Below are 10,296 nucleotides of genomic sequence, written 5' to 3'. Positions count from 1 at the left end.
CTTACACACTGATCTGTGTTCAAAGTTTTGTAAATGATTTTATCACATTTGTAAACCTACCTTGGCACAATACTACTATTGCTTGTACTTTGGGATACTGTACAACACTTACGATGATTGACAGAAATGTTATACTGTGAAGTTATGATAATTGAGAGAGACTACTATGTTACCTAGGTACAGGTTTACTTGCCATCTTTTCAAGGTTCTATATTATTAACATACTGGACTATAATACACTACACTTACTGGTACTACATATTTTATGACAATGAATGAAAAGTCTGTATCTCAACCTGATATAACAGTCTATAAATGAGAAATACATCGTATCCACTGATATGTCAAACTGTAAGCATTATCAGAGAATTATAACTCAGAATGAATTTTTATCTAGTCGTATATCATTCAAACAGGCAAATTATTCAATCTACTGTAAACACTATTGCCAACAAGTTAACTGCAACAATATAATTTACTGTCAATTACATATGGCTGGGCTGGGCTGTTTTGAGGGAAGAGACCAAACTGCTAGGTCATCGATCTCATCGGTTTAGGGAAGGACGGGGAAGGAAGTCGGCCATGCCCTTTCAAAGGAACCATCCCGGCATTTGCCTGGAGCGATTTAGGGAAATCACGGAAAACCTAAATCAGGATGGCCAGACGCGGGATTGAACTGTCGTCCTCCCGAATGCGAGTCCAGTGTGCTAACCACTGCGCCACCTCGCTCGGTAATTACATATGAGAGCTCAGAGTTAGGTATTGAAGTGTGAGCATGTGATTGCAATGGAGATAGTCAATATTGCCACATATCCTACACTTTGGGGCTCAGGTACAGCCATTCAGAAAACATCAGAAAGTTTGTGAGTGTTTGCTCAAGAATCAATTAGGCACTTATTCAGCTAACAATATTACTTGTAAACACATTTTGTAAAGAATGATCAATATTGATAACAGCTATCAATACTGATAAACATCACCTTCCTTGATGCTGACCTCCACCTCAAAGGTGGCTACATCATTACCTCTGTCTATATCAAACCTACCAACCATCACTTTGACAACTGCCACGCACCAAGGATTCCACTGGGGTCTTCACAGACCATAATTACCCTCCCAGTCTTGTACAAAAACTGATCTCCTGTGCCTTATCTCTCCAGCCACCCTTCACCTCCCAACATCCCTCCATCTGGCCACAGAGAAGCATTCCACTCGTGACTCAGTAACACCCAGGACTGGAGCAACTGAATCACATTCTCCTCCAGGGTTTTGACTACCTCATGTCATGCTCTGAAATGAGGAATGTCCTACCCACTATCCTTCCCACCATTCCCACAATGGTATTCCACCACCCACCAAACCTACACAACATCATTGTCCATCCCTAAACAACCCCTGCTCTCAACCCCTTGCCTCATGACTCATATCCCTGTAATAGACCCAGATGCAAGACATGTCCCATACGTCCTCTCATAACCACCTACTCCACTCTGGTCACGAGTATCATCTATCTCATCAAAGGCAGAGCTATCTGTGAAACAAGTTATGTTATCTACAATTAAGCTGGAACCACTGTGATGCATTCTATGTGGGCATGACAACCAACAAGCTGAGTGTCCATATGAATTAGATTAGATTAGATTAGATTTACTGTCACTCCAATTGATCCGTAGTGAGGAGTTTCTCCAGGATGTGGAACATGTCAGAAAAACAACAATACATGAAAAATATTTACAACTAAAAAAATAAGCTAATGTACCATTCCACAGGTCCCAAGTGGAATGATCGCCATTTTTTAATGAACACTGTATGAAAGAGTCATTTTACAAATACTAATGTACTGAATTTAAAATAAAAAAGTTTTTTTATTTATTTATAAGGTAATAAATATGTAATACAACTACTATAATACTTATTTACAATGAACACATTACTGCACTGAAATGGTGCAGAAGTTACATTGTACTTACACACACACACACACATGCACACACACACACACACACACACACACACACACACACACACACACACACACACACACACAATATATATATAAAAAAAGATGATGTAACTTACCAAACGAAAGCGCTGGCATGTTGATAGACACACAAACATACACACAAAATTCAAGCTTTCGCAACTAATGGTTGCTTCATCAGGAAAGAGGGAAGGAGAGGGAAAGACAAAAGGATGTGGGTTTTAAGGGAGAGGGTAAGGAGTCATTCCAATCCCGGGAGTGGAAAGACTTACCTTAGCGGGAAAAAAGGACAGGTATACACTCGCACACACACACACACACACATATCCATCCGCACGTACACAGACACAAGCAGATATTTGTAAAGGCAAAGAGTTTGGGCAGAGATGTCAGTCAAGGCGGAAGTACAGAGGCAAAGATGTTGTTGAATGACAGGTGAGGTATGAGCGGCGGCAACATGAAATTAGCGGAGGTTGAGGCCTGGTGGGTAATGGGAAGAGAGGATGTACTGAATGGCAAGTTCCCATCTCCAGAGTTCTGACAGGTTGGTGTTGGTGGGAAGTATCCAGATAACCCGGACAGTGTAACACTGTGCCAAGATGTGCTGGCCGTGCACCAAGGCATGTTTAGCCACAGGGTGATCCTCATTACCAACAAATACTGTCTGCCTGTGTCCACTCATGCAAAGGGACAGTTTGTTCCTGGTCATTCCCACATAGAAAGCTTCACAGTGTAGGCAGGTCAGTTGGTAAATCACGTGGGTGCTTTCACACGTGGCTCTGCCTTTGATCGTGTACACCTTCTGGGTTACAGGACTGGAGTAGGTGGTTGTGGGAGGGTGCATGGGACAGGTTTTACACCGGGGATGGTTACAAGGGTAGGAGCCAGAGGGTAGGGAAGGTGGTTTGGGGATTTCATAGGGATGTACCAAGAGGTTACAAAGGTTAGGTGGACGGCAGAAAGACACTCTTGGTGGAGTGGGGAGGATTTCATGAAGGATGGATCTCATTTCAGGGCAGGATTTGAGGAAGTCATATCCCTGCTGGAGAGCCACATTCAGAGTCTGATCCAGTCCCGGAAAGTATCCTGTCACAAGTGGGGCACTTTTGGGGTTCTTCTGTGGGAGGTTCTGGGTTTGAGGAGATGAGGACGTGGCTCTGGTAATTTGCTTCTGTACCAGGTCGGGAGGGTAGTTGCGGGATGCGAAAGCTGTTTTCAGGTTGTTGGTGTAATGGTTCAGGGATTCCACACTGGAGCAGATTCATTTGCCACAAAGACCTAGGCTGTAGGGAAGGGACCGTTTGATGTGGAATGGGTGGCAGCTGTCATAGTGGAGGTACTGTTGCTTGTTGGTGGGTTTGATATATATATAATAGAGGGAAACATTCCATGCAGGAAAAATATATCTAAAAACAAAGATGATGTGACTTACCATACGAAGGTGCTGGCAGGTCGATAGATACACAAACATACACACAAAATTCAAGCTTTCGCAACCAACAGTTGCTTCGTCAGGAAAGAGGGAAGGAGAGGGAAAGACGAAAGGATGTGGGTTTTAAGGGAGAGGGTAAGGAGTCATTCCAATCCCGGGAGTGAAAAGACTTACCTTAGGGAGAAAAAAGGACAGGTATACACTCGCACACACACACATATCCATCCACACATATACAGACACAAGCAGACATATTCCAATATGTCTGCTCCCTGGCCTCAACCTTCACTAGTCATTGTCCTTACCCAGTGAGTCCCTTCCCAGATCCCATTCCAGTACTACACAGACCTCTATTCCACCAACATACCTTCAGCCTTTTAACTTCTCCCCTTTTCCACTAACCACCCTCCCTCCTCTCCCCACTCTCTGTCTGACCTCCCAAATGTACCTAGCTGCCCTACCTTCTCTCCACCTTGTCCCTGTATGCTCTCACATGCACCACTTTACTGTTCTCACTCCTGTATTATAACGACATTATCATAAAGTTACACCAGTACTCATGTTACTACTGATTATTATACTTATGACACTTTAAGACAAAAAAAAGAAATTAAAATAAAAGACACACAACAAAGGTATTATCCAAATGGATCAGTAATCAGTAGATGTGATGTACATGTACAGACAAAGAAATAATTATAATTTCAGAAGAACTGGATGATTTATTCAAGAAAATGAGCTTCACAAATTAATGTGCTGATTATTATTTGCCATTGTACTTATCATTCTATGCAAAAAAGAAAGAAAAAGCACACTTATTAATATTCCTGAGTCATTTATGTAAAAACATTATGTACTTTCTTACTGAAATTGTTCTTTACTTAATACGTTTACATTTTATTTTTAATTATGATAGTCACCACCAGTTCACAACACAGACAGATACACATATCACGATTTTTGTACAACATTCTCCTGTATTTGTGCAGGCGTATGAAAACAAAACATTGCCCATTGTTCCTATGTGTGATACTCTAAAGGTGTGTGTAAGGTAGCAGAATGGGTTGACTCTTAATGAAAACCAAAATTCCAAGCCAATTGAGCTGTTCGATACCACTTGCTGTTCGGTACCGCTTTGTGATGTATCCGAGAAACAGCAAACTCTATGAGCACATACGATAATCGTGCTGAGTGGCTTAAAACATAATTATGCTGCCCTATAATTACAATATGGTGAAATATAGATTATTTTTGAAGCTATGCATGGAAAGTGTTAACATATCTTGAAAGTCATATTTATAAAGTTTATACATGAAAATCAATTAGTAACAACCTAATGAAAAGACCTAGAAATTATGTTAGCAACAAAATCCAATCTGTAACTGAAAAGTTATTACACTTTGTAAATTAAGTGTTATTGTAAAAAGGTATTGTAAATAATTTGGCAATGACATTTGTTTTATTTTGGCATATTTGTTATTTTGAATCCAAACTCTCTAGCTTTTTCTGGAAAATCATTCAATTTGTAATTACAAAATATCAAATTAACTCTGAACAATCTTGTACTCAGACTTCCATTGTTGCAAAGTATAGAAGGGATGAAACCAACAGTTGGAAAGAGTCAGACATGAAACCTGTGTATGATGTGAATAAATAACAATTCTAAAGCAATTAACTGTTTTGACCATGTCATTTCATAGAACTGATTAACAAGAGGCAGTATCTTGAAATTAAGGTGATTCCAGATTTTCTTACAAGTGACGATAAACAGCAGCAAAGAAATACACCTGATCCTCAATATCAAGAATCTAAGTTGAGTATTAACTTCCATATCCCTGCAAAGTGATTATGTTATAAAGTGATTCATCATTTGGACATAATGTTGCCTCATTTTCTTGAATAAATCATCCAGTTCTTCTGAAATTATAACTATTTCTTTGTCTGTACATGAATAATATGGAAGCTGCAGATACAAACCTAGATCTGACTTTGTGGTTTCTGCTCTTTACTAAAGCAATGGATTGTGTTCTACATTGGAATGAGTTGACACAATATCCAGTTTCATTGTACTGCCCACAAAAGTATTTTTTTTGCTTGCTCTGTGAGATAAAAGCGTGCATTTCTTTGAACTGCATTGTGGCTGTACCTAGTGTAACACAATGCTACTTCGTCAGAGCATCACCAAAATTAAATACTGGCATAAGATTAATTCAATGGGTGATCTACTTTGGAGGATAACATACACCATACCACCATATGCCAGCAATGAAGCGGACAATGTTAGCTCAGTAATAACAGTCCCAGTAATAATACATCCCTGTGTTTAACTTTTATAAATTTTTGACAATGAACTTAAGCTTTCTTGATTGTTGTAACTTGTGACATAATTAAATTGTTGTAATACATATAAATATAAAACAGATTTCTTATTACAGAATTACTCAATATTTTTAACTAAAGGAATTCAAATAATATCTGTTTATTAGTATTTATTTTTACTGTTGAAATTAAGAAAATTTCTATGTGTAGCTTTCATTTCTTATAATTTAGCAGTTTCTTTACTTATTAAGTGATTTAATTTATTTTTTTATTTATTTGTCCATATAAATCTCTTTTTCAGTACATATATCGTACACAGGATATTGGACCTTTTTATCAATTGGTTTTTGAAAAGTCAAACATACATCATTTAAATTTTTATAACAAATTGGATCTAGACAGTCAATAATTACAATTGTTTTAAAATACTGTATATTTATAACTTTTTCTACAATTAAAGATACAAATTACATTTTTTCTTGCATAAGATACCGTGTGATTGAATAGTAGCAGTTTTTCAGATGGTTGGCTGTCACAGACTTTTTAAAGCTCTGTAGTTCAGGAAGAGATTTTATATGTCTTGGTAATCTGTTGTACAATTTTGTTCCTGCATGATATATACCTTTTTGGCATAATGAGGTGTTACAATGATTAACATATGTGTCACTGTCTGACTTGGTACTGTAATCATGGACACTTTTGTTTTGAGGGAAAAGGTTTTCTTTTGCCAGTATACTTTTTTTGACATTCATGACTACTTCCAGTATATAAATGCAGGGAAGGGGTAGGATCTTCAGATCCTTAAAAAAGGGTTTGCACGGTTTTCTGCTGCTCACTTGTTTCGTTATTCTTATAATTGCCTTTGGTTTCCTGAAAACTGTTATTGCCTGGTGTACATTTCCCCAGAAAATGATACCGTACTTCAGTACTGGATGTACACGAGCAAAGTATAAAGCCCTAACTGTTTCTGCACTAGTATTGTTGCAAAGAATTCTTACTACATAGCTCATTTTTGCTAGTTTTGAATTTAGGGATGTGATACGAGTGTTCCATTTAAGATCTTCCTGGATATGAATCCCAAGAAATTTAGTTTCATTGACAGCACTACTGTTTTGGTTATCTATACATATTCACCCACATAAATTCAAACTTTTATATCTGTATTTCTCTTTTTTCTTTTTTTACAGTAAATATATTTTTAGTTAATATTTTTTTAGAAAAATTATGGGATACAGATCATGTGAACAATGGATTGCTCTATACATATGAATTATTGGTTGACATGTTACTAAAGGCAAAAAAATTGAGGAATACAAAAAAAAATGAAAAAGAACAACAACTTCAATAATGAAAAGCTACATTACAAATCTGAAACAAATGTATGCACTTGGTCATGTACTAGTTCCATATATTGTATTCTCCATGCTACCGATGTGAACAATGGACCTCTTCATATATGTGAAGTATTGGTTGATACTGTTACTATACACAGTTACCAGATTGAAGACATAAATAAAAGAAAGGCAACTGAAAATTAATTTAAAAAATTGAGAAATATGTAAACAAAATTACAAAGAGCAACAATGCAAATACTGAAAAGATAAATTTCAAATATGAAATACATGTAGCACTGGGTTATATACTAGTTTTATGTATTGCATTCTTCTAAGCTATTTGACACATGCAGTTTACATTACACTGGTCATATGACTAAATTAGTTCCTGGTATGGTCAGACATAGTGCTTGCTTTTTCAAGTAATATGAACTTCTTTTGCTTTTGTACAGAAAAATCGTCTAGATTGCATAAATCACATTTTTTGGTGACTGGTTTAGTCCAAAGGTAGACCAACTTCATACCATACTCTGGCATTTAGAGTACCATAATTATAGAGGTGCTTACAGATAAAATATAAACAATATAATAAAAATAAGTTGTACCCAAAATTGGCGTGCAGAGACAGATCAACAGAGCAGGAAATTCAGAAATCTCCAGATGCTTTTGCATTGAGCTCATGCTTTTAAAATTCTGCTTTCAACCAAATATGGAAAATCTGTGAATGTGCAAAAAACACCCTTCATGATACACTCATTCCCACCAAAACGTGTTCTTAACCACCCAGAGTAGGGGCTGCAAGACTCCACATTCCTTACTGTCATGGCGCTGACTACTAGACTGGTGTCCTCAACATATGCCTCCCTCTGTGTTGATATTTGCACCTGGATTGAGGCTTTCTTGGTAGGGAGGATGCAGCATGTTATCCATGATGGAGAGTAATTGACAGAAGTAGAAGTAACTTCAGGTACGCACCAGGGAAGTATGTTGAAACCCTTGTTATTCATGTTGTATATGAATGACTTGGCAGTCAGTATAACTTCAGACTTCTTGCAGATGATGTAGTTATCTGTAATGAAGTACTATCAGGAAAACATGCACAAATATCCAGTCAGATCTTGAAATAATTTCAAAGAGGTGCAAGGACTGACAACTTATTTTAAATTAAAGTGGAATCCTATGACTACAATATCAGGTAGTTAAAATTGGAATCATTTTGCTCATTCAAATACATGGACGTACGAATTTGTAGGGACATGAAAGAGAAAGTTACATAAACTCAGTTGTAAGCGAGGCAAGTGGTAGACATCAGTTCTATTGCAGAATAATGGGAAAATACAGCCAGCCTACAAAGAAGACTGCTTAAGCTGCATTTACCCCAGTGTACCTTGTTTATTTATTTATTTATTATCATCCCAATGATCACATTTGTGATATAGGATTTGTCAGGGTACATTTTAACAACTATATAATATTTTTACAAAAATTTTATCTGTGCTGAATTCATATGAATCTGTCTTATGTCTAATACAATATACAACTAATAAGTGTTTTTATAACGTAATTTCTTATGTGCTTGACAGACATATTCACACTGATGTAATTTCATCTTTCACATTAACTTAAACAAATATTCTTATACAGTTGCGCAGAGATATTCACTTATGCTGTAATAACATTTGTCAAGCATGTGGTTCTTTATACTCTAATACAGCTGAGCATAGATATTCACTTACATTGTAATAACATTTGTCAAGCATGTGATTCTTTATAATGGTTCTAAATTTATCCTCATTTTCCATCTCTTTGAAATGTTTTGGTAGTGCATTAAAAAGTTTGATGCCTTGATTACATACACGCTGCTGACTTCGGGTCCTTGTTACAGCTTGTATGTGTAGATCTTTACATTGCCATGTACCGTAATTATGATAGTCTGTATTGGTTTTCATTTTGTCCCGATTTCTTTTGATCACCAACAGACATTTCAGAATGTATAATGATGGAATTGTTAAAATTTTCAATGCTTTAAAAAGGGGGCTACAATGTGTTTGAGGTGGGCTCTGGGTCATTATCTGAATAGCACGTTTTTGTAATTTGAAAAACCTCATTTAGACGACAATTTGTTTTTCCCAGAATACTATCCCATAGGATGCAATGGACTAAAAATAGCCAAAATATACTAATCTGGTACAGTCATTACTACAAACTCTTGAAATTATTCTAAGTATAAAACATGCTGAATTTAGTTTTAGTGCCAAGCTCACAACGTGGTCCTTCCAGTTAATCTTTTCATCAATGTGAATACCCAGGAATTTTGCACACTGTACTCTTTCAGGTTGTTTGCCCTCCATGGTGGGATTTAGGACGTCATGTTCACTTATTTTTCCATATATGGCTAAAGATGGCGACAGATTCAAGTGTTCGCAATAATCATGTGCGCGAAAATTACAGCTCCGTAGTGAAAAACAGTCATTATGTGAATGATAATGGTGTTACAACAAAATTAAATGAACGTATTATCAGCCTACAGAAAATTGTCGAAGTGCTTTGTAAAGAAATTTCATGGCTCAAGAAAGAAAATTATGATTCAAGAATTTCAAGAATTTTCAAGAATTTCAAGAATTTTATTCACCATAAATCATTTTACAATGATATTGGCTTCGTCATACAAGATGTACTAGTACATACAGAATAACAAAATAAACTTCTGTCAATACATTATAAATACATGTGAAGCATGGCAGTGTACCAAATTACAAAGGATAGCTTTTAAAAGCTAACGCAACAAGCTATCTTATAATCTAATATAATAAGGTATTTTATTGTTTATAGTATAAACTTTGTAATTATACACGATTAACCACAGCACAAAATAATATGCTTAACTACAGACAACTTTTAAATGCTTATATTCTCCTCAGGCATCTCAAAGAATTCTTTAATGTCATAGAATGGACGATCTGACAGCCAGCTGTACCACTTAATTTTAAAAGAATTTGTATCCATAGACTGAACATGAATTGGCAGTTTATTGAACATTTTGAGTGGGTTAACTTTGTGGGAATTTCCTGTTCTCGCTAATCTGTGGCGCGGTATGTCTAAATTACCGTTCGCCCTGGTATTGTGTTCGTGTATTTCCTTTCTGGCAATAAATTCTTAAATATTATTTTTAATATAGAGTTCAGACACATAGATGTATAAATTTATAATTGTAAGTATTCTGAGACTGG

The sequence above is a fragment of the Schistocerca piceifrons genome, chromosome 9 (assembly GCF_021461385.2).
Source record: "Schistocerca piceifrons isolate TAMUIC-IGC-003096 chromosome 9, iqSchPice1.1, whole genome shotgun sequence".
Taxonomy (NCBI): Eukaryota; Metazoa; Arthropoda; class Insecta; order Orthoptera; family Acrididae; genus Schistocerca; species Schistocerca piceifrons.
The sequence above is the reverse complement of the archived record's forward strand: the minus strand, read 5'-3'. Positions refer to the sequence as shown.